The following is a 24321-nucleotide window of genomic DNA, read 5'->3' on the forward strand; positions in this document are numbered from 1 at the left end:
TTTATACTATGTGTGTGTGGGGGGGGGTGTTGCCTGTGCAAAATTTTTGGCCATTTTTCATGTCTTTTTCATGGTGCCAGATGATGTAGGATAGGAGGTAAGCTTAAAATGGTAAACTTGATTTACTTTTAAATGTTCTCTCCTTTCATTTTCTCTGTCTCTCTGTCTCTGTCTCTTTCTTGCATTTGCACACTCTCTTGCTCTTTCTCTTTCTCTCTGCAATTTTACTTGGGAAGATGGAAAAAAATAAAAGTGGGTTTCATGACAGAGGATCTAAAAATTTGTGAGTAAAAGATTATAACGTAGACCTGTCCCATAATACTTCCTGAACATAATGGAACATTGCCAGTGATATTCAATATGGCAGCCACTGGTCTCATGTGGCTATTATGACTGAAAAACTGAATTTTGACATTTTATTCAATTTTAATTAGCTTAACTAGTCACATTGAACCAGAGGCTTCAGACTTGAACAATGTAGGTCTCAGATGGATTAAGAGTGAGCAAGCAATGAGGAAGTCAATACAGAGTGAGTATCTAAGATACATAAAAGGTGAATTTCTGTTTCAGTATCTATGGACTGTTAAGAGATTGGCTGGGAGAGAGGTTTTTGTTTTGTTTTGTTTTACTTGGGCTTTTGAACTCAGGGCCTCCAGAGCACTCTACTAGACCTTTTTTGCTTTCATTGTTTTTCAGATAGAGTCTCCTATTTTCTTTCTTTTTATGGGGGGGGGGGCGGGGGGGGGGGGGGGGGAGGTCCGGTCGTGGGGCCTGAACTCTGGGCCTGGGCGCTGTCCCTCAACTCTTCAGCTCAAGGCTAGCACTCTACCACTTGAGCCACAGCGTCACTTCTGGCAGTTTTTTCTTTTTGCTTATGTGGTGCTGAGGAATCGAACCCAGGGCCTCAGGCATGCAAGGCAAGCGCTCTACCACTGAGCCACCTTCCCAGCCCCGAGTCTCATATTTTCTGACCTGTCCTGCCTTGGACTCTGATCCTCCTACCTATACCTCTCAAAAAGCTGGAATCTTATGCTTGTACCATGGCTTTCTCCATGTTTGTCCTTTGCGATATGGTTTCATTAACTTTTTGCCCAGGCTAGACTGAAACTTCCGTTGTCCTATCTCTACCTCCAGGGTAGCTGGGATTACATTCATGAACCACTGCACCTAGCCTACTTCTTCCTCCTCCTCCTCCTCCCCCCTCCCCTTTTTGGCCAGTCCCGGGGCTTGAACTCAGGGCCTGGGCACTATCCTTGAGCTTCTTTTGCTCAAGGCCAGCACTCTACCACTTAAGCCACAGCACCACTTCCAGCTTCATCTGTTTATGTGGTACTGAAGAATAGAACCTGGGGCTTCATGCATGCTAGGCAAGCAATCTACCACTAGGCCATATTCCCAGTTTTCCCCTATTTTTCACTGTACCTGATGGTACTACTATGACTATTCTTTTATTTCAGTTGGATTCATTTACCTTATCTTTTTCTTCAGTGTTTTTTAGTTCTCAAAATGATTTTTTTTCAAGTGCTTATGCAGAGACTAAATTGAATAATTGGCACAAAGCACACTGTTCGCTCTCTCTCTCTCTCTCTCTCTCTCTCTCCCTCCCTCCCGCACCCCCCCTTTCTCTCTCACAGGAAAGACCAAATTTTACCTTGAAGATCCTGACAGTTCTGAGCTTTGTCCAACACCAATTGAGGTCACTGCCAGGATTGCAATGCTTTTTTTCCCCTCAGGAAAGACTCCCACAGAGATAGATCCTGAGTGATCATATCTGAATTACACTATCTTGTGATCTTTACAATTGACCAGGCACTTGAAAACTTCCAAGTGAGTCAGGGCCAGCTTGAGGACTTGCTAAGATACGAATTGTGAATCCATCCTTAAAGGGTCCTTTTCAAACTCTTCATAGGCTGGGCCCAGCATTTATATTTCAGGCAGTATCAATGCAGTTCTAAGGAGCTGTTACATGTCAAGAAACATATCCGGGCTGGGAAAGTGGCTCAGTGGTAGAGCGCTTGCCTTGCATGCATGAGGCCCTGGGTTCGATTCCTCAGCACCACATAAGCAAAAAGAAAAAAGCCGGAAGTGGCGCTGTGGCTCAAGTGGTAGAGCGCTAGCCTTGAGCTGAAGAGCTGAGGGACAGCACCCAGGCCCAGAATTCAGGTCCCATGACTGGACCCCCCCTCCCCAAAAAAAGAAACATACCTGTGGAGAGTAAGTTGGGGATAGTACCCCTGAGCAAACAGGGCTATCAGCTTCTCTCAGGAACTTGAAATTTGCAACTAAAAGGCAACAGAAACTGATGGCTACTAGACAATTCTTAAAATTACTATTGCTTTGGGGCCCAGAGCTGGTCAGGTTCCTGTTCTTCCTGAGTCTTAGTTGGTTTAACCCTTCCAATATATTCTGCTAAATACATTGTTTGTTTTACATAAACAGGCCATAGGAATTTTTTATTTTCTGTCACTAAAAGAACTTAAAGTCATGAGAATTTTAAAGTGTTGCACCAAGAAAATAGGAATCATTCTAAGCATTTACAAATTAGATTAAGATAATACATGCATGAGATATAATTCCTACTAGTCTCTTATTAAGGACAGAATTTACTTAAATAGGTTTACTTTTTAGAGACACAGTCTTGCTATGAAGTCTAGCCATAAACTCTCTATGTAGCCTAGGCTGATCTTTAACTTGTGATTTCCCCTGCCTTAATATATCTAGTGTAAGGATTGTGCCAGCACACACAGCCCTTCCAACAAGTTTTTATTGACTTATTTCAAAATTAGGCCTGATATTTCTTCCTTCCTTCCTTCCTTCCTTCCTTCCTTCCTTCCTTCCTTCCTTCCTTCCTTCCTCCCTCCCTCCCTCCCTTCCTCTCTCTCTTTCTTTTCTTTCTTTTCTCTTTCTTTCTTTCCTTCCTTCCTTCCCTCCTTCCCTCCTCCCCCTCTCTTTCTTCCTTCCTTCCTTCCTTTCTCATTCATTCTTTTTTCTTTCTTTCTTTCTTTCTCTCTCCTTCCTTCCTTCCTTCCTTCTTTTCTTCCTTTTTTTTGTCAGGGGTCCTGGGGCTTGAGTTCAGGACCTAGGGAGCATTGGGCATTGTTCCTGAGCCACTTTTGCTGAAGGCTAGCATTCTACCACTTGAGCTACAGCACCAATTCTGACTTTTTCTGAGTAGTTTATTGGAGATAAGAATCTCATGGATTTTCCTGCCCAAGCTGGCTCCAAACCACTATCCTCAGATTTCAGCCTCCTGAGTAACTGGTGTGATCTACTGGGGCTCAGCTTGGGCTTGATATATCTGACATAATCATTATTGAAAAACTGTAAGTGATAACAAAAACTAGCATTTCTATATTACTTTCAGGTTGACAGTGTTTTTGTTGTTGTGGCTGTTACTGTTTTTAGCATTAGTCTTACATGGTGGGGGCGGGGGGGTGGGGTGTTCCAGTGTAACATTTCTACACATACATACAATGTATCATACCCATCAATCACTCTTCTCTATCCCACTCTATTCTTTCCAAAAGAATTTCACCAGCTTTCATATTCTATTTTTACACATGTGAACTACTTGATCCTATTCAGCCTGTCCCTGAAAAGTGTTTTTACAGGCCTCATCTAATACAGTCCTCAAAACATTGTGAAGTATTTTTGTTGGCCTCATTTTATTACATGGAAACTGAGGCTCAAAAAGAATAAGCAACACATTTAAGCCATGTAGCATGACTCAAAATGGTTAAAACAGCCAGGCGTCAGTGGCTCACACCTGTAATCCTAGCTACTCAAGAGGCTGGGATCTGAAGATCATGGGTTCAAAGGCGGCTGGGGCAGAAGAATCCTGGTGAGACCTTATCTCCAATTGACCACTCAAAACCCAGAAGTGGCCTTATGGTTCAAGTGGTAGAGCACTAGCTTTGAGCTAACAATCAAGGTTCACAGTCACCTGGGCACATAAATGTGAGAAACTCATCTCCAACAGGCCAGGAAAAAACATCAGTGGAAGTATGGCTCAAATGGTAGAGCACCAGCCTTGAGCAAGAAAGCCTAACAAGAGTGCAAGGCCCTGAGTTCAAGCCTAGTACCAACACAGACACAGACACACACACACACACACACAGACACACACATACACACACACACACATACACTCTATCACCACCACCACCATCATCATTACCACTACCAGCATCATCAAATACACACAAAACCCAAAATGGCAAAATAATATGTCAAATCTAGGTTTGACATATATACTTAAGAGACACCAAGCTGTTAAGCAAACATATAGAAAGCTACAAACATTCTCTCTGTTGATCTTATTTTCTCCTTTGCTTAAACCACAATCAATCAGGTGTGGTGACACACTCCTGTAATTCTAGCACTCAGGAGGTTGAGGAAGAATAATTTTAAGACCAGTCTGGACTAAAAAACTGCATTGTCTCAAAAGTAAACAAACAGGTAACTATATAGTAAAAATAAATCAAACTCAATATCTAGAGTAAAACCTTACAATCAGAACTGAGAGAGATTATTCTGAGAAGCTCAGCAAAGTGCTCATTAAGGAGCCTCTGCTCCTCCCTTCAGTCATACAGAGAGTCTATTCTCAACAGTCCCACAGGTTTCTAATTAATAGACCATGATTATTGGATGAGGCAGGGCCTTTTATAAGAACAGCAGCAGTTGTTCAAAAAGGAAAGGAAAAAAAAACACAGTAAAGAAACCTTTTTGACTGAGAATATAAATTAAGCTAGACAGAGACAGCATATGTGCTTTATTTTATAGTTTCTGAGATGACTCAGTTACCTAAATGGAATGAAATACAAGCTTTCCAACAAGTGTGTAAAAAATATAAATGAGTTTGTGTGTGACAGATATCATATGTGTGTGAATGTGTGTGTGTGTGTGTGTGTGTGTGTGTGTGTGTGAGAGAGAGAGAGAGAGAGAGAGAGAGAGAGAGAGAGAGAGAGAGAGAGAGAGAGAGAGAGAGAGAAAGCGTGACCCAAACCCAGACACACAGAGTCTGGGTCCCTTTCTGTCTTCATAGAAGTATTTAAGCTTCTTCTGGTTCCAGGTCTGCAGTCTGCATTTCTGATGCTAAAGAGCCATCTTGTTTCCCTTGGTTACCAAAGAAATGGTGCAGGGATCAGTTCAAATCCATCACTACATACAGAAAAAGCAACCGCAACAAAAATCCCAAACACCGTTTTGAAACATGGTGCTTTCTACTATCTATATTTATATTTATTAGATATAAAAAAACAGCTCATGTGTACATTGACACATTTCTGTGCTTATAGTCTATTGTGTATGCTGTTCTTTATATGAGGAGTTTTGTCACATGGCACACATTATAATATCGTTAGAATGAAAATTGGTTTTTCTTTAAGTAAACCATACCCTTTTCTTTATTGCTGAAGTGCTAAGAGAACTTGCTGTAGGGTGATTTCACCTATAAAATACTCCTGAAAGTGTGCCTCAATACCATACTTTTAGCTACGAGGATAAGTCCTGTCTTACAGAAAGGCAGGATTCAATTTATTGAGGCAATAAATTTCAGGCTCACTTACTATATTTCCATCTAAAAGCTTTGCAGTGTTATAAAATTGGGAGTCTTTAGAATCATCCCAGGTTGAGTTTCTTTCTGAATATTTTCCCACAATGAACTGTACAACGCATTAAGCCTACCCACTAGCTGGAGTTATCACTGTGTGCCCTTAATCTGATGGCTCAGGGAACATTTGCATTGTCTGTTCTCCATTTAAGATAATATTTGAAACATAAGCATTCGGAAGAGTAACATTCACAGTTATCCTCCTTCAGTGAAGTACAATGGGTCTGGTTTACAAAGAATAGGTTTGTTAAAGGAAAATCAGAATTCACCACTAAAACATCTCAGAAAAGAAAAACAAAAATTAAAAAATCCATTTTTTTCATCCCCAAAGATGAACTATTTCAACATCCCCCCCCCCCCCCCCATTTGAACCTAAGTGTTGCAAAAGAATGACATGAGAAGAGAGACAATTTCTACAAAAGATCAGGTAGAGAGTTGTTTGGATATGTCAACCTTGGTTTCTTACAGAGATTTTGCTGGTGAAAATGGGTGTGTGAGCTGATTGACACACCAAATAGCATGATTGTATTAACAATGTTTTTGTGTGTGTGTGTACAATGACAACTGGAGATTTCCTTTCAATGTTAGATTTTAAAAAGAATAATAATATCTAACATTTGTAGGATAATGATTAAAATTCTTGCATCCATTAAAAACAAAATCTCTGTGAAGGTTCAGAGTTCTGTTACACACCTTTTGCTTACCTTTAAATAAACATTTCAGTGTATTAAGATGACGAGAGTCCTTGAAGGGCACGGTGCTTGCTTTAAGGTTAATTTTTATTTTAAAGATCAAAGCATGAAAAATGAGGATTTAAGAATACACCCATATACATAATTTACTAAAACTTTAGACAAGCATGCTAGCTTCTGAGTTGAGAGCTACAGGGATGAACAAAAGCATGGCCGCGCGATACTATTATCTCTGCAGCAGCAGCAGCGGCAGCCAGCAGGCTTCCTGACTAGCCTTGTGGCGACTGTCTCTCTAGCCAATAACACCACATTAATTTTTTTTTTTTTTAATTAGTGACACCTTCTGGTTATTCTGACAGCTCAGCCCACGAAGCTGTTTCCCGCGTTCTTCTTGGTCACGGGGTCTCCGTTAAGTGGAGAAAAGGAAAAGAAGAAGAAGAAAGATTAAATGAACCGAGCACGAGGATTCCTTTCACAGCTGACGAAGTCGCCTCTTGGGGGAATGGGGGTCACCAGGACAGCATTTAAGCCAGACACCAGTGAGTCCTGCGGGTGCCATGAATTCGCTGCTTTGCAGAGGCAAGGCAGAGAAAAGCTTAATCGATCCTTTCCAGCTGGGACCAAGAGAGTAGGATTGGGCAGAAATGCCTAGACAGTGCGCTAGAGCCCGGGACTCCCCGAAGACCTAGGAGCCCGCTCTCCTGGCGGGGGATAAAGGTCAAGTCGGAGGGCACGACCGCAGGGCGCCCCTCCCTCCGGCTGGTGCTGTCCGCAGCCCAGCTTCGGAACCACCACCACTGGCCCTGCAAGACAAGAGGGCGGGTCCCATCGGGGGCGGGACCAGAGGGCGGGGACAGAGAGGAAGACGGTGATGTCGGGAAACGTAGTTCACATGAAGTCAGGTAGCAAGGCTATGTGAGCCTTCTCCGGTGGGATTAGGCATACAACTCCCAGAAGTCTCTGGGCCGGGCCGGGGAGTCCATGCGCAGTGGGCGCCGCATTGTATCCTATCAGGCGAGGAGAGGGTGATGTCACCTGCGAGTTGGTAACCTACGAGCGGCTGCGAAGGAAACTGTTTAACCGGATCCCATTGTACCCGGAGCCCAGAGCCGCCTTTCCAGCATGCAGGGGCTGCTCAGGTAAGGGGGACTCGCCGTTCTTGCCCGCCACGCTCATTCATTAGGTGGCACCGCGCGGTGGCGCGGGGGTGGGCGTGCTCCTTCCCGGGCCCGGCTCGGGATTCGCGGCGCGCCCTCCCTCTGCCTTCCCCGGAGCTCCGGGGCCAGTAGGTAAATACGAAACTCGTCCTTCAGGTTGGGTCTGGATGGGAACGGCACCGAGACAGCTCCCAGCTGCCAAACTAGGGTTTGGAAAATGGCTGCAGCGCGGCAGCCAACGAGGGAATCCCCGAGGAAGCCGCCTCGGAGAACCCGGGTCCCTCCCTCCTTTCTTCCCGAGGCGCGGGGACCGCGGGGGGCGCGGGCCCGGGACCCCTCGCCGCCCGGCTCGCGGCGGCGGTCTCCCTCGGTCGGAGGCTCCCGGGGATCGTAACCTCGGCGAGGGGCTGTGAGCTCTGCCACTTGCGGGCGGGAGCTCCTCCTGGACCGGTGGCGCCGAGAGGCAGGACCCGGAGGCAGCGACGGGGAAGGAGGGACGCGTGTCCCCGGTGGAGCGGAGCCCCGCCATCCCTGACACCCTCGCTGCACGCCCCACTCGGAAGGGAGGGAGTGGCAGTAATTCAGGCAGAGCCTGAGCGTAAGGTTTCTCGAGGGAAGGGGGAACCTCGGGCCTTGCGGAGGGAGCGAGGTAGACGGGCGGGCAGCGGCCCGGGGAGGCTGCGCTCCTGCCCGCGTCCTTCTCCGGAGGACGGACGCATCGCCGTCTTTCCTGTACGCCGGGGTTCGCTCGCCAAAGGGCATCTGGGCTGGGGCGAAGCACCCGCCCGGTTGGTTGCCCCTAAAGAGGGGGGTGGGGTAGGGTGGGCATGTCGGATAATCTAATGATAAGGTTCTCTGTGGGGCCAGGCGGGCTGGATAATCGGGTTGACCCAGCTGGTGCCAAAAGCCTACTACTGTGCGCGATCGGCTAGCCCTCTGCCTGGAGACGTGCGCGAGGCCGGGCTTGGTGACCACTCTTTTAAAGTCCCCAAGATTTTCATTTCCTTTTTTTTTTTTTTTTCTAGGACCTTCCTTCGTTCGTTTACTCACTCATTCACCCACCCCTGTTAAGGTCTCAAGTTGCTCACAGCTTGGGTTTTTTTTGGGGGGGGTGTTCTGTTCCTCACACCCACCCCACCGTCCTCCCCTCCTCCCCCTCCCCCCACCCCGACCCCCTCCCCGCGAAGTGGTTTAGCGCGCTTAGGAGTGGATTCCCGGGCTCCGTTTCCCCTCCCCCACGGCAACCTCAGAGAGAACACGGAGAGCAAATGCCACCCGTGACCGTTTTGCTCTCATTGAACTGGTAGTGCCTGGAGATTGAGCACGACCCAGTGAATGGAAAGCAGAGTTTGCCTGCAAGACGAATCCGGTTGCCATGGCGACTGCTGCCTCCGGAATCTGAACTGTTCTCACTGCTGTTTCGATTCGTCGTGGCTCTGCGGGCAGCTGGGAGGGCGTGGCCGGTAGGTGTGGTCAAACGTTCGCCCTCGGCCCAGCTGCTCTCCCCACCTCACCCCTTTCCCAGCCCCAGCCTCCTGCTCCCCATTCTCTTGTAAATAGCTTGGACCCCGTTCTTGGATCATTCTCACTCTCACTTTGCCAATACCTCATCTCTCCACCTCCCTTTCGAAAGCGGAGCGTTTTTTTTTTTCCTGAGGCAAACTCCCGAAAGTTACAATTCAAAACAGCTTCTTTCCGCTTTCAGGCTCCGTGCATCCTCCCCCCCCCCCCCCCCCCCCCCCCGTAACCTAGTAACTTAGTAGTGTTGTAGTCTGCTTTCTTAAAATGACACTCGCAGTAGACCGCATAAAGTGAGCTCCCTGGACACCAGCAAAGATTCCCAATTTGCCCTATGTGCTTTTACTTGGAAGGGGTGGCAGTAGGAGGAGAATCTATACCTGAATTTTTGGAAGTTACTGCTATCCTTTGTGGGTTTCATAACATCTGAACGATCCACTCCTTATGAGTAAAACACACATGACCAGGACTAGGAGGAGCCTTGGTCCTACTCTGGCTCTGTAATTACTAGCTATACTGCTCCGAGGTTAACCTGTTCTACCTTTGGGACCTCTGGCTCGTTGGTAACATGGGGAGGGGGGCATAGAGAGCTAAAGTTGATGGTAGGTATAAAATGTTGTGCCTCATTGTCCTCCTATTCTCCCCAAAGTAATCGAGGGATGAAGGCTTAAACAGAGAGTTCTGAGCTTTCTGACATTGTAACATTGTGCTATTATTTCTGAGGGTCCCTTGTATCACAATATAGCTTGGTTCTTGTCAAAGTGGGCCAGGCAGTTGTATTACTATTGACGCTACTGGCTCAGACTTTATATTGCTACTACTGTTAGGCCACTCTCTAAATATATTTTAGTCTTCAAATTTTGGGGGGTTTGGGGATTTGGAGAGTCTTGATGAATTTGTAGCTTGTTTCTTTCCTTGCATTTTATCAGGTACATTATTTCACATAGGGAGTGTGTGCATGTGTCTGTCTGTGTATTGCATATACATTCATGTGCATATACATTCAAATGCTTGGGAAATGCTGTGTACCAGGTGACTGACCTCATCATCCTAAGTAGGTGATTGTGTCCCTATGAGGAAGTAAGGCCAGAAATTGTCTCTTACTTTTAATTTTTGTCCTAGAACTGATCATCAAGGGAAAAATGTTCACTTGTATTCCCTACTAGATTATAAACTCTTTGAGGGCAGAGTCTTTATTTTGTGTTTTCTGTTTTGCAGCATTTAGGGTAGTGTTTGTCCATTTGGAGGGACTTTAATTGTTTAATAGGTACTAAGTATAGAACTGAACGAATGCCCAAGGTCTATATTCTTTTCTCTGATAGTTATTTTTTTAATATTCTCCCCCCTTACAGGTTTTCTGCCAGGTGTTTTCACTCTTGTCATAAGCCAATACTCAAAGGTCTTGCAGGTGTTTGAAATGAGTTAATAGTTATTTACTTTTGGAATACACCCACCCACATAGACTTATTATTATTATTACTATTACTATTATTATTATTTTATTTGGTTTTAACTTACTACACCAAACCAGATTACCTTTCCTAAAAGGTGTATGACAGGAGACTGGGGATAATACTAAGGCTTTTTACCAGGCCACCATTGGCATCAGAATAGTTCTCTCAAGTGAGGCAGTTATTCTATCAACAGGATCAGTTGTTCCAGTCTAGCTGATAGGAGGGAGGAACATTTGTCTAATATTCGTAACATCTTGTTACCATCCAGCAGTTTCTGTGAGGTTTCAAAAGTGTAAATTAGTGGGAAGTGTCACAGTGAAGGGCTGTGGTAGATCACATCCTTTGGTGGAATTTGAATCCTGGCTTTCTTTGAATAGTTCTGGGTGTTAAGAATGAGTGTCTGTGTGTGGTTTTATTTGAGCTACTTTTGTTTAAAAGGCTGCTTTTAGTTTGTACTGTGGTTCTTAGAACAAATACCATGTTTACAAACAAGATGGTGAAGACTGAAAGTGTTTCATCTGTGTATTTTGGTTATAGATTTGGCTTGAGAATCTTGAGTTCTTGTGTGAAAACTCTTAAAAGTTACAGCTGTTGGATAAAGGAAATAAGCTTTTCTAACAAAGTTTGGTACTACTGAGGCAGTAAGTATTTGGCTCAGGAAAGAATCAGTGGAGCTTGTCACTGCTGTGGGGCTGTCCCTGGTTTTTAGGTGTGCTCTGTTGTTTTCAAGTGTTTAAGTCCAAAGTGCAGTTAACACAGACTGGTGCTTGTAGCTCATGCCTGTAATCCTAGCTACTTGAGAGGCTGAATGTTGAGGGTTTGAAGGTTTGAAGTGAAGCCATCTGGGACAGGAATGTCCATGAGACACTTTTCTCAAGTTATGCAGCAAAAATGCAGGAAGAGGAGCTGTTGCTCAAGTGGCAGAGCACTCATTAGTCCCGAGTGAAAAATCTAAATGATAATGTGCAAGGCCAGATTCATATGTGTGTGCATGTGCACCCATACATACAGACACAACAAAACAATTAGGAAGTAAAGCAACTGTACCAACTTTGGTTAGCAAACTTGTCTTCTTTATCGGAGATTTCAGAAAAAATGAAAACGATTTTTCCTCTTTTAATGAACAATGTAAACTATTGTCACTTACTCTGGTATTAACAATTTCTTACTTGGTAATGGAAGAAACCTTTTAGGTTAAAATCTATATCAAATACATCTGTTTTTAGTGGTTTCTCTGACAGCTCAGAAGTTTAGAGGCTGATTGCACAGGTACTATTTAAGAACATGTTGTGGTGTGTGGATGGGAGTAAGTCTGATTGGCAGAGCATGCTGAAGCAGGCTGTTATGAAGTTATGTTTACTTAGCAAGTGCACAGTCTTTCATGGAGGTTGTGTTACTTACCATGGCCCAGGCTGCTGATAGAGACAGAAATTGAAGGATGGATGTGTTTTATCACGCACCTTCTCTCAGAGTGACCACTTCATTAGTATGCCATTGCACCTGAGGGACCACCTTATTAGTACCCCACTGAAATGGAAGGTGAAGATAAGAAGCAAGTTGATTTTGGTGACCTATTCCAGCAGAGTCTTCCTGTAAGAATTGTTTGGGTGTCTTTTCCACTATTCCAGGAGAAAAGATCAGAGCTGATTTCAGAGTTTGAATTTAGTGTCTAGAAATGACTTGATGACAGGAACGTAGCAGCATGTGTCCAGAAACCTCCCAACCCTCCAAACCCAGTTAATCTGGGGTAAGTAAATTCACCCTCCGCTCTGGGGAAGCTTAGTTTCCTCACTGATAGTTAAGCTGGCTTTTGCCGCTCTCTGACTTCCTATTGCAGTGGCTCCCCTCATCTGGAATCTGCACTACAGCAGTCCTGACTGTAAATTCTTGTGCTTTCAGATCCAGCTAAGATGCTGGAGTGTCCAGAAAGACTTTCCTGCTTTATCCCTCAGTTTTCACCTAACTTCCTCCTTAGAGCTCTTCCCCAACCACAGGACCAAGGGGAGTTAATGTGGTTTTAATAGCATATGTAAAGTGCTTATCTCATTGGGCTACGTCATTGATTCCTTACACAACTATGGGGGCCACATATTATCACCATTTTACAGAAATGGATGAATAGGAGAGTCTGAGATCACTCAGTCTGTAAGTACCAGAGGAGTTAAGGGATCCAGGTAGTCTGGGTCTGTCCACACCACTCTTTTGCGTGGCCTTCAGTTCTCCTGTGTGTTATTTTTTTCCTATTCATTTTGTCTTGGGGGACCCACTCCTTCCTTTGCATCTCTGAATTCTGAGGCAGTGCTGGTTCATTATGTGTTGGGTTGATTGAAAGTAAAATTGCCTCTTTTTTTGGGGGGGGGGGGTCTGGTTGAGGGCCTGAACTCTGGGCCTGGGCACTGTCCCTCAGCTCTTCAGCTCAAGGCTAGTTCTCTACCACTTGAGCCCCAGCGCCACTTCTGGCTTTTTTTTTTCCTGCTTATGTGGTGCTGAGGAATCGAAACCAGGGCCTCATGCATGCAAGGCAAGTGCTCTACCACTGAGCCACCTTCCCAGCCCCATAAAATTGCCTCTTAATGAGTTCTTAAGAATCTGCTTTTCTGGAAGAAAAATATTATATGTGATTAGAAATGTTGTTTTTGAGTGATGAAACTTTTGAACTCTCTTCTTTTTGTGGTGTGAAAGATATTATCCAATCTATTTGAAAAAGGACATGCCCTTATATTTCATCTCTAAGTCTGTCCTGCTATGGACTGTATTTGTTGAGCTCCTTTTTTATTAGGTTGCCTCCTGTGTGTACAGAAGCCTGTATACTTGTTAAGGACCTACAATACCTCTTTTTCTTCCTTTTCACGTAAATTGTAAAAGTTCTTTAGGAAAGAAATTAATAAAAATTGAGCAATAAGAATGTAATCTGAACCTGGATGTCTTTAGATATTAAAATGACCTTTTCTACCTTTCTGCCTCAAAAGAGAAACTTTCATTATTACAGTGCAGCACATTTGGTGTCAGATAAGCAATTATAATTCTTTTTAACCCATGGCTACCATTGTGAATTAAAGGTGGAAAACTAGGGAAGCAAGGTCAATTTCCAGTGTTGTTGGTGTGATTTCCTGACTTACAATAAATCCTTTCCTTTGGCACAACATTGAATATTGTGCCACTTTGACAATATTTGGTGAAGACAGTTGGGTAAAACAGACACTGGCTAAATTAGGGATATAATAAGAAATCTGTGCCTTAATGGCATATTATTAGGAAGGGAAAATGTAACTAAAAAGCTTGTTAGTCATTAGGCTACTCAGACCTAATATTCATTCTACAGATATTGATTTCAGAAGTCCTCCCCCCCCATTCATGTTATACTTCCTAAGTATGTCATTCACCTTTAGCAATAACCTGAACTCATTCTGTTCTATAAATTGCACTAGGATTGGAGTTTAAAGTTTCGTGTATTTCTGCCAGGAACACAATTAGGGTCACCTATTAAACTGGTCTTTGTTCTTTTCATTTCTGAAGAAAATACCCGCAGTGCAGCTGGCAAACATTGCCCAGCTTTGATAGACTTTTTGAATTTAGACTCATAAAACTAGGTAGCCTAGATTATAGCTTTGGGCATTGTTAGGGTAATACAGATGGCCATCCTTTTTTTTTTTTTTTTTTTGAGACAGGCTCTTATATTCTGGCTGATTTGTTAGGATTGGCTTATTAGTAACTTACAAACCAGGTGAAGCACCCAGGATAGCTTCACTTTGTTTTGGAGTCACAAATTGCATTTTTAAGCTTAGATTTATGTGTATGTAATGTATATGTATGTATGTATGTAACAATCAGTTACCAAGATCATCATATTTTTGGCTTTCAAAAAAGGACTAGATAGTACATTGTGGATATGTCGGTTCTGCATAACAATTACAGGTGGGGGAATAAGAGTGTCATAAGTGAACCACTAAGTGTCTTAGTTTCTCCAGACCCTATAAACTAGAGGCAAGGCTTTGCTAGTGGATGGCCAAGGAATTACATGCCTCTGATATCTGTCCTATTTCAAAGACTGGGTCAGAACGAGGGACAGCTTTCTAAAACTTTTCCAATGCCCATAGTCTTCATCTTTCTTCTTTCTTGGAGGAATAGCTGAATATTTTGGCTTTACTTTCCCATAAAGCTCAGATTTTTCACCTGAGGGGAATGGTGATCAGTGTTATTTACCAAATGAGATAGATTGTTCATTTGTACCTTGGCTTAAATGTATTTTTTTTTTCCTTGAGATGAAATGTCTTGACGTGGGTTAAGTTACAACCTGATGTCCTGTAACAGAAAAGTTAGATTAGGTCTCCTTCCAAGTCCTCAGAATTTATTACAAAGCTTTTTGTAAGGAACTAAAGGAAAGGAAGTAAGTAACTTAAACCACTTGAAGGATCTTCTTGAATTCTCTACTCTTAAAGGCTGGTGAAACTGTAGATACAGAAAATGCTGTATACTTCTATTCCAGGCAATCATTTAGTTAGTTTATAAAACCATTTATGTTTTTTGCATTTTAAAGTTGCAAAAATGCCATTATAGTTAATCCAATATTACTATGCCTTTACTGTATTTAATTTGGATGATGGTGATAAAAGAAACCACAAAACATTTCTATTTTTCCCCAGTCCCATTTGTGTGGCAATCAAGTTTGCATTAGATTCTTCACCTCCACCTTCCATTGCTCAGGACCAGTAGTAATTTGAACTAAGTGTCAAAAGGGTAAAGAACAGATTAATGCTTGAAACTTAAGCCAGTGACTGAGACTGACGACAGTGTTTTCAGAGGTTTAAATGAACAAGCTTGCTTTTTATTTTCGTATTTTTGCAATCAGGAATAGTGCCTCAGTTGCACTAGAAAAACTCTTAGGACCCATTTAGGCCTTGAGCATCTATGAGTGAGTACAACTTCTAACTCCATAAGTTCTAGGAACAGTGGTAAGAAACTGCTTTGCCTATGATAGTTTCTCCTTAAAGGGTTGCTTAAAAATGAAAGAAAACCACATATAAATAAATTTGCATTTGACTCAGTTTCTTCTCATGTTGTGATTGAAATGACCTTTTATCCATACCTAAGCCCATTATGCTTCCTGGGCTGCAGTTTGCTAGTTATGTTCTCAGGGCCTTCCTGGGGGCAGATCACCCTGACTGTCTTTAGTTGCCACATCAACCAGGTTCTGGATTCGAGGAGCCACCACCACTGACCTTGGAAAGAAGGACTTCTCCCCTTAACATTTTGACTTAGAACAGGGTAAGTAACTGAGTGCTAGCAGAGAGGTTGTACCTCATGTATTATTTCTCCCTGGTTCAGGATATTTTTTGTATGCAAGAAGTTGAAGTATGTGGAAGGGAAGACCGAGGTAGTTATTGGGTTTCATTTATCTTATCATTTGTTTCCCTCAGGATTGCCTTTGTTTATACTGTCTCTTCAGGCCAAAAATTCCTCCTACAGAAAGCATGCATACACACAGGAATACTCAAATCGGGATTTCCTCCTTCTTACGTTTCCATTTGCTGATTTGGCTTTCTTGTCTATAGCCTGATCTGATATGAGGGCTGGGATATTTAACCTTCCTTCCATGCTAATGTTGGGTGGGAAGGAGATTTCTTTTTCCTTTGTCAGCTGGGGATTGAATGCCAGAACTAAGTAGATATTCTGCCACTCATGATTGGGAAAGAGTTTAACAGTGTAAGTTTGATATCTTCAATGGAATCTTGTTACCTGTGGGGCCGGTATACAGGGAAAAACAAACCAAACAAGGCAGTTAATTTTAGGTTTAGATTTGGGTAATTGTGGTGATTCCTTTTAACTTCCTGGGTTCTTTTTTGCTTACCTCCAAAGCAAAGTAAGTATACATATTATAAGACATCTTCTGAGTAAAAGCAAAAAATTTAAGAGAGTAGCGTCACCTTCAAATAGTGAAATAACCTACACACATGACCTTGTGTAGTGTTGATCCATTGGTTTTATCTAAATGGAGATCAGTGGTGGAAACTGTTTTTCCCATTCAGGTTTTCCAGACTTGGCTTCTGCTACAATGGACCCTAAACCCTGGTCTTAGATGGAGCTAGTCAGTGTCTTCTGGTGGTTATTCCATTCTGTTTAAACTTGTAAACTTTTTAGCATTTCATCACTAGTAGTGATCACCACATGCTGCATGTAGCCCAGACATGTTTTGTTTGGCCGGAATACTGTTATTTTTATTTTAAATAGAATGGTTTTAGTGAGCATTTATACTGATTTGTCACAGATCTCACCACACCCTGTGCCACAAGCACAGCCACTTAGTTTGTGTGATTAGGGCTTTACTTTTTTGGTCTTTGAAGGCATTGAGTGCATATTCTTATTTTAAACCAAATTAAATAGAATGCAAATCTCTGCAAAGGTTTACCTAGCAGGGCACTGGCAACCTGACCCATTCTTGTTCTAATCCTGGGTTTCTCAACCTCAGCACGATCGAAATTTGGGAGCAGATAATTCTGTTGTGTGGGGCTATGTTGTGAACTGTAGGATGGTTAGCAGCCTCCGGGGTTTCACTCCCCTTGTAGCAACCCCCAAACTCCACCGGACTTTGCCAAATGTTCCCTGGGGGCCGTGTTGCCCTGGTTGAGAGCCAGGTGACAGATTTTAGATGGCCTGAGAACTTTAAACATTAAACCAGGCTTGCATATCTAGGGGTAAATTGGATTTCATTTGGGAAACTGAACTACCCTGCTGTTTTTATTTATTTGGGCAGTTGGTTAGAGCAAAGTAAAGGTCAGTGGATTAGACCCTTTGGGGTCACTTCTTCATTCTTCCATGACTGCAGCCTGGGAGGCCAGCCACATTTTAAGGACATGTCCTTGGTCACAACAGGGGACTGTGTGAGACACTGATGCTGTGTTGGGGTAAGCCCACCAGAGCTAGTGGGTAAACAGCTTTGAAGCCCCTGGTCTGGGTTGGTAGGTCAGTAATGTTATCTCTGGGCAAGGAGGCTGAGGCTTCAGGGAAAGGAAAGACCAACTTTGTCATTATTGCCAAAGGCCCAAATGCTTTAAAAAAAAAAAAAAAAAGCAATATGCTTTCAAAATGACAGCTTATCTCAGATCTGCACTGTGGGAAGAGCTCTGAAAAGGATTAACAGCGTGATGTTCCATTTTAATTTTTTCCTTTTCCAAACAAAAATGTCTTTTAAACTTGCCAGTAAAACTTGAGCTTTGGCAATAATCAAACTTACTTATTCATCAGTATACCTAGTGAACATGTTTTAAGGTTTTAATTAACCTATCCAAGTTCTTTATTTCTCTGAAACAACTAGTGGAAAGACAGTGCTTTGGGAATCAGCTTCAGTTAAAATATAACCCAAAATTTCTTAGAAATGGGGCCTTGAGGGGTTCTACTACCTTTCTCTGGCTGCTCTATCTGCTCTTTTGGTTTCCTATCCTGGATGGATATCAGGATTTTCTACGCTAGATTTAAGAAAAAAGTGCCTAGGGATGCTGATTTGGTATGCTGGGGCCTCATGAAAATTCTCACCCCTCCTCCAATGTGATTCTGACATTTCAGAAGTCTGAAATTATAGGAAGACTAAAAGATCTTGGATATAGTTGTAAATGTTCACTTTTGTTTTCTTTCCCCAATTTTGTGTGAATATTTGTTTATTTTTGAATTTTGAACTTGTGAAAGGATCTTTTAGATATAAGATAGTGTATACCGATCCACTGGACCCAGTATTTCCAATCAGCTTGAAGTTTTACGATGTTTTGACTGGTTTAACTGGAAAACCTCTAGGTTACTCTTTCCAGAAGATGCCTCCCTAGGAAGAATTCAAGTACATTTTAACCTGTAATTTCAAAGAAAAAGCTAGAGAATTACCCAATCCCAAATTCTCAATGCTGCAATCTTCCTTGGGATACAAAGCAAGGGGAAGAGTCTCAGTCTTTTTGCAGAAAAGGATGTAGGTCATTGCACAGCTAACTCTCACTCTGTGAGCTTCCTGTCAGATTTGCCTTGGGTTTGTAAAGGTAGAATGGGTTTGTTTGCTGTTTGCTTCCAGGGTCTGTGCCAGGTGCCACTAGTGCCACATATTTCCACAGAGAACCTTGATTTTGGCACAGAGTAGTGAAAACCCAAAGAGGAGAATGAATAAAATGCCTTACTTATTTGGGTAGTACTGGACACTGATCTTCGTGCTTGCTAGCCCTTTTGCCACTTCTTTCCCTCTCCTTCCTTCCCTTCTTCTCCCCTTCCATCCCCCTCTTCTTTTTTCTCCCTTCTCCTTTTCTCTCTGGTGGTACTAGAGATTGAACTCAGAGCCTTGTGTTTGCTAGCCTGGTGTTCTACCACTTGAGCCATGCACCCAGTCATAGTTTGTTTTTGAGATAGTGTCATGCTTTTGCCCGAGCCCACTTCAGACCACAGTTCTCCTGCCTCTGCCTCCTTAGTATCATGGTGGTGGCCACCATGCTTGGCCCAAGATAGCTAGAACGTCAAGCTCAAATTTTTAGCAAGCATAGCAGAAGCAATGAAGTGACTGTTTTTTTAGGAAAAATACACAGAGTAATTTGTGGAATATACTGTAGTGCATGGAAGCAACACACTAAATGTCATTCATTTGTTCATTTGCCATGTAAGAACATTTTTGCTTTTTTTGAGTGCGGACATTTCAGAATACTGTTTTATCTACTTAGAGAACATAAAACATCATTTCCCTCTTTTTCCTTGGGAGTACAGATGTCTTATTCTACTTAGTCAAGCTCAGATCATCCTTCTTTGGCATCTGAAATAAGCAGATTATTTGTGTAATAGAAAGGCGTCTCCTCAATGAAAGGCTTTCCACTTCTACTGCAAGTGGTTTCATGTTTTGCTTTTTTGGAGCATCTCCATTTTTACAAAGGAGTTTTTACAGCTTCTACAGTTGTAGAAGACAATATATATCCCCTAATCAGTTTTTTTCTTCAGTATTATGGTTATGGTTAAATTGTCTACCCTTAGTTCTTTTTATTTTCCTTCTTCTTTTGTTCTTTAACTGCTACTTTTCAGTCTTGGATGGCCAAGGTTTTAGAAACAAGTTTCAAGAAATTTGTTAATCTGCCATGTTACTGAAGGAAAAGAAAATGACAGTTAAAAAAGACAAAATAAGTGGAAAATAGTGAGCACTCCTATAATCTTAGCTAATCAGGAAGTAGACACAGGAGGATCAAAAGTTTGAGGTTGGCCTAGGCAAAGAGAGTAGCAAGACCCTGTCTCAGAAACAAAGGAAAAGGAAAGGAAAAAAAAGAATAAGGGCTACAATGATAGATCAAGTTATATAGAAAGTACTTGTTGAGAATGTTCAAATCCCTGGTTCAATTGTTAGTACCCAGAGAAAAAAGATGGAATATGAAGATTCTTGGGGGGAAGAGGGCTGATGAAAATGTTCTGGTTATAGGCGTAATACTTTATAAGTTATATACTGTTCATATGAATACATTTATATAATATAATCTTAAAGTTATTTTTAGAAAGGCTAAAAATAATCAGGTTGAGTAGAACTTCAGAAAGAGATTCTTTTAGGCCCGAGAGATTATTTTCTCATTAGTTATTTTACATACAGCTTTATTTTCCCCTAAGCAGATACAGAACATGGACAAAAAATAGTTGTCATTTAAAAAATATTACCTGAAATATAGAGAATTGGTTATGAAGAAATTTTGTGGCCAGGTGCTCATGACTCACCCCTGTAATCTTAGCTACCCAGGAGGCTGAGATCTGAGGATTGTAATTTGAAGCCAGCCATGCTAGGAAAGTTTGTGAGACTATTATCTCCAGTTAACCACCAGAAAGCTGGGAGTGGAGCTGTGTCACAAATGGTAGCGTGCCAGTTTTGAGTGAACAAGCTAGGGGACAGTGCCCAGGCCTTGAGTTCAAGAGCCAGTACTGGCATGAAAAAAGAAATTTTTGTTGTGAGACCTGGCCATATTTTTCTTATATCTTCTAATCATGAGCTAGGATACTAGAGTCTAAAAGCCTTTTCCTTTAAACTTAATATTATGATATACTGCAATATTGGTGATGCAGTTGGCTTAGTCACTATTTGCTCTAAACTTGTTCCATTTGATTATTTTCCAGGGTTTTTGTGCTACAGAAACCTTTACTCTATAAAAAGCATTCAAGTATGAACTCTTTCCTGTAAAGCTGTGTGTGTTGGATAAGAAATATTTCATTCTAAACATTATGTAGCTAAAAGTTTCTCACATTTGGATTCAGGATCCTTTGCAAAACACTGCTTTAAAAGTTACATTGCTGAGTGTGTAAGTACTTATTTGGTGCCAGTGGGATTAGATACCTATGTGCAAAAAAAAAATAGGTCTTAATATATGTAGTGTAATTTAAAGATGTTATCTAAGCATATTTGGTTTTATTGCTGCATGGTAACTTACCACAAACTCAGTCCATCAGAAGTCTGGATATTCTGGGTGAATTCTCTGCTCAGTCTCTTATCAGCTAAAATACAAAATCTAAGCACAAAGCTGCTGTTCTCATGTGGGGCCTCAGGAACTGCTACAACTCACTGGTTGTTGGCAATTTACTTCCTTGAGATAAAGAGCCAAAGACCTTTCTAGGTAGGCTAAGGACTGCTTTTGGCTTTTAGAGGCCACTCACATTCCATGCCCACATTCACACTTCATTTTGACTGTTTTCTCCAGCACACAAAATAATAAATAAATGCATACATACAGATTTAGATTTGCTCAGATCTTTGAACTATGTGTTTTTGTTGAATAGATTTTCCGTCCTTGAAAATTTTTTTTCTTTTTCTTTTTGTGTCCGTTCTAGGTTTGAACTTGGCACACTTCGCTTTTTCATTCAAAGTTAGTGCTCTACCAGTTCTAGCTTTTTGCAGGTTAATTGGAGATAAGAGTCTCCAAGTGTTTCTTGCTGGAGCTGACTTGGAACTATCATCTTCAGATCTCAGCATCATAGCATTACAGGCATGAGCTACTGGCTCCTGGCTGAAAAAACTGTAAAGCAGACATGTACTCCAGGTTTTTTTTTTTTTTTTTTTTTTTTATGTTTTCTGCCATTTATTCTCTTTAAATTCTGAGTACGAAATCTGAGACAATGCTTGTAGAGACAAATATAGAATGTACTCCAGTTTTGAGTTTTGGAAAATAATCAGACTTCTTCTTTTTGGGTCCGGTCATGGGGCCTGAACTCTGGGCCTGGGCGCTGTCCCTCAGCTCTTCAGCTCAAGGCTAGCATTCTACCACTTGAGCCACAGTGCCACTTCCGGCTTTTTTCTTTTTGCTTATGTGGTGCTGAGGAATCAAACCCAGGGCCTCAGGCATGCAAGGCAAGCGCTCTACCATTGAGCCAACTTCCTAGCCCCAGACTTCTTTTTTTGGTCAGTACTGTCCCTCAGCTCTTCAGCTCAAGGCTAGTGCTCTACCACAGCGCCACTTCCAGCTTTTTCTGCTTATGTGGTGCTGAGGAATCGAACCCAAGGCCTCATGCATGCAAGGCAAGTGCTCTACCACCTGAGCCACCTTCCCAGCCCCAGTAATCAGACTTCTAAAATTGAATGGGACTTTACTAGTTATTTTGCATTTTTAGGCTTTCCAAAGATACGCTCTTTGTCCTCAAAGGACATGATAGATAATCTAAATCCTCAGCATAAGAGTATTCTATTTTTAAAAGTACTCGTGTAGTTTTCAGAGAATAACTTAATTGTTGGAAGAAGAGAGTAGTTAAATTTCATCTTTGGAAGAAAAGCTAACTCTGGCTTGCAATAAGGGAGGCATAATAACTTAGAGTGGAGGATGGAAACTTCTTCTGTATAGGACCAGCTAGTAAATATTTTAGGCTTTCTGGCTATGCTGTCCTTGGCACCTGTTTAACTCTGCCCTGGCAGGGCAGAAGTGCCCTAGACCATCTGTATACAGATGGGTATGACAGTTGGTAACCACAGGGTGCTAGATTTGGCTCTAAGCAGCTTGCTGAAAGAACTCTGTCTTAGAAAAGTTACATAATTTTGCTTCCTATATAAACAGTGTTGTACAGATAATTAGGAATATTTAAAAGCTGGGTTTCTAATGAAACATTGTAGACTTTAGAAAATGTTTATATTATCATAAAATATATAAAAATGTAATCAGTAGCTTGGCCTGATGGCTCAGGCCTATAATCTTAGCTACTTAGGAGGCTGAGATCAGAGGATCACAGTTTGAAGCCAGCCTGGGCAGAAAAGTTCCCATGAGACTCTTATCTTCAACTAACCACTCAAAAATGGGAAATGGTGCTGTGGCTCAAGTGGTTGACCGCTAGCCATGAGCACAAAGAGGCTCAGGAACAGTGCCTAGGCCCTGAGTTCAAGCCCCACAACCTACAAAAAAAATGTAATCAGTAACTCAAAAACATCCTTTAGATGAATCTAATTTGGCAGTGCCTGAGTGTCTGAGTTTGCAGAACACCCTCAAGAGTGTGGGTGCCTGTATGCAAGGCCTAACTTGAGAGATATGAGGAGAAAGACTTGGTTTTGTGTGTATGTATGCATGTGTTCTGGGCCTTAAACTGAGAGCCTGAACTCAGGGTTTTGGCACGGTCCCTTAACTTTTTTCACTTAAGACTGGTGTTCTGCCACTTGAGCCCCAGCTCTACTTCCTTTTTTTTGCCCAGGCTGGTTTGGAACCATAATCCTTAGATCTCAGCCTCCTAAGTAGCTAGGAATATAGGCATGAGTCACTGGCAATCCACAAGAGACTTGATTTTAAATGTGTTCTACACTATATAAAGATGGAGAACGTAGCCGGGCCCCGGTGGCTCACGCCTATAATCCTAGCTACTCAGGAGGCTGAGATCTCAGGGTCATGGTTCAAAGCCAGCCCGGGCAAGAAACTCTATGAGACTCTTACCTCCAATAAACCACTAGAAAACCAGAAGAGGCACTGTGGCTTACTTGGTAGAGCGCTCTCATTGAGCTGCAGAGCCTAGGGGTAGCACCCATGCCCAAAGTTCAAGCCCCATGACCGACCAAAAAAAAAAAAAAAAAGGAGAACCTGAAGAGATTTCCCTACCCCCAGACTCTTTCAATATAATGTGACATATAATAGACATATAATATTTATATATTTGGATAATGCACTTCATTTTTGCAGTGCAAATACTTTATCCATAAAACAAGATACCAACACTTATTTCACTCTTACTCCAATAAATAGCTGAAATAAATAGGAGAGAAGATTAGTATACAAGTTGCTAACTACATCATTAGATCATACTGCTTAGAGGAGGGAAAATGATTTTTTTTTTAAAAGAAAAACCAATGAGAACAATCCTAATTTAACTATGGTTTGATTTAGTTTTTTTGGACCTTTTCCTAGGCTAGTGATGCATAGTTTGATACTCTGTGGCAGTGCTGAGCAGAAAGTGAACCCTTGTTCCCCAAGCAGCCTCACCATCACAAGAGGAAGCCCAGGACCCTCTACATTGTTGTGTGTGCTCAGCTATGGTGCTTGGTAGGTGCAGTGTATTAGATGCCTTTCAACTTAGTCTTCTCAATTTATAAAGGGCTCAATGTAAATCCAGGAGTGTCAGAGCTCGTCTCATTTCTTGAAATTTGACAACTCAGTTTGTATTATTTCTAGATGCATTTAGCTGAAAATAATAAATACTGGACAGAATATAGACCTTGGAGTGAAAGTAGAGGATGAGTTGTGTTTATTTTGTTCAATTCATAAGACTCAGCATAGCTTACATTTTTGGGGGGGGGGGTTCTGGTCGTGGGGCCTGCACTCTGGGCCTGGGCGCTGTCCCTCAGCTCTTCAGCTCAAGGCTAGTGCTCTACCACTTGTGCCACAGCGCCATTTCCGGTTTTTTTCCTTTTGCTTATGTGGTGCTGAGGAATCAAACCCAGG

The 24321-nt window shown here is 42.3% G+C and overlaps 1 protein-coding gene across 1 annotated transcript in view; it reads left to right on the top strand.

Annotated features, from left to right (window-relative positions):
• The first annotated feature begins 7338 nt into the window (after positions 1-7338).
• Daam1 (dishevelled associated activator of morphogenesis 1) overlaps positions 7339-24321 on the top strand; it is a 168954-nt gene continuing 151971 nt past the window's right edge. The window contains exon 1 of the mRNA XM_042682536.1: positions 7339-7442. The gene's annotated coding sequence lies outside the window, so the exon portion shown is untranslated. The remainder of the gene's footprint in view (positions 7443-24321) is intronic.

The sequence above is a fragment of the Dipodomys spectabilis genome, unplaced genomic scaffold, assembly GCF_019054845.1.
Source record: "Dipodomys spectabilis isolate Male_0828 unplaced genomic scaffold, ASM1905484v1 ptg000073l, whole genome shotgun sequence".
NCBI classification, from domain to species: domain Eukaryota; kingdom Metazoa; phylum Chordata; class Mammalia; order Rodentia; family Heteromyidae; genus Dipodomys; species Dipodomys spectabilis.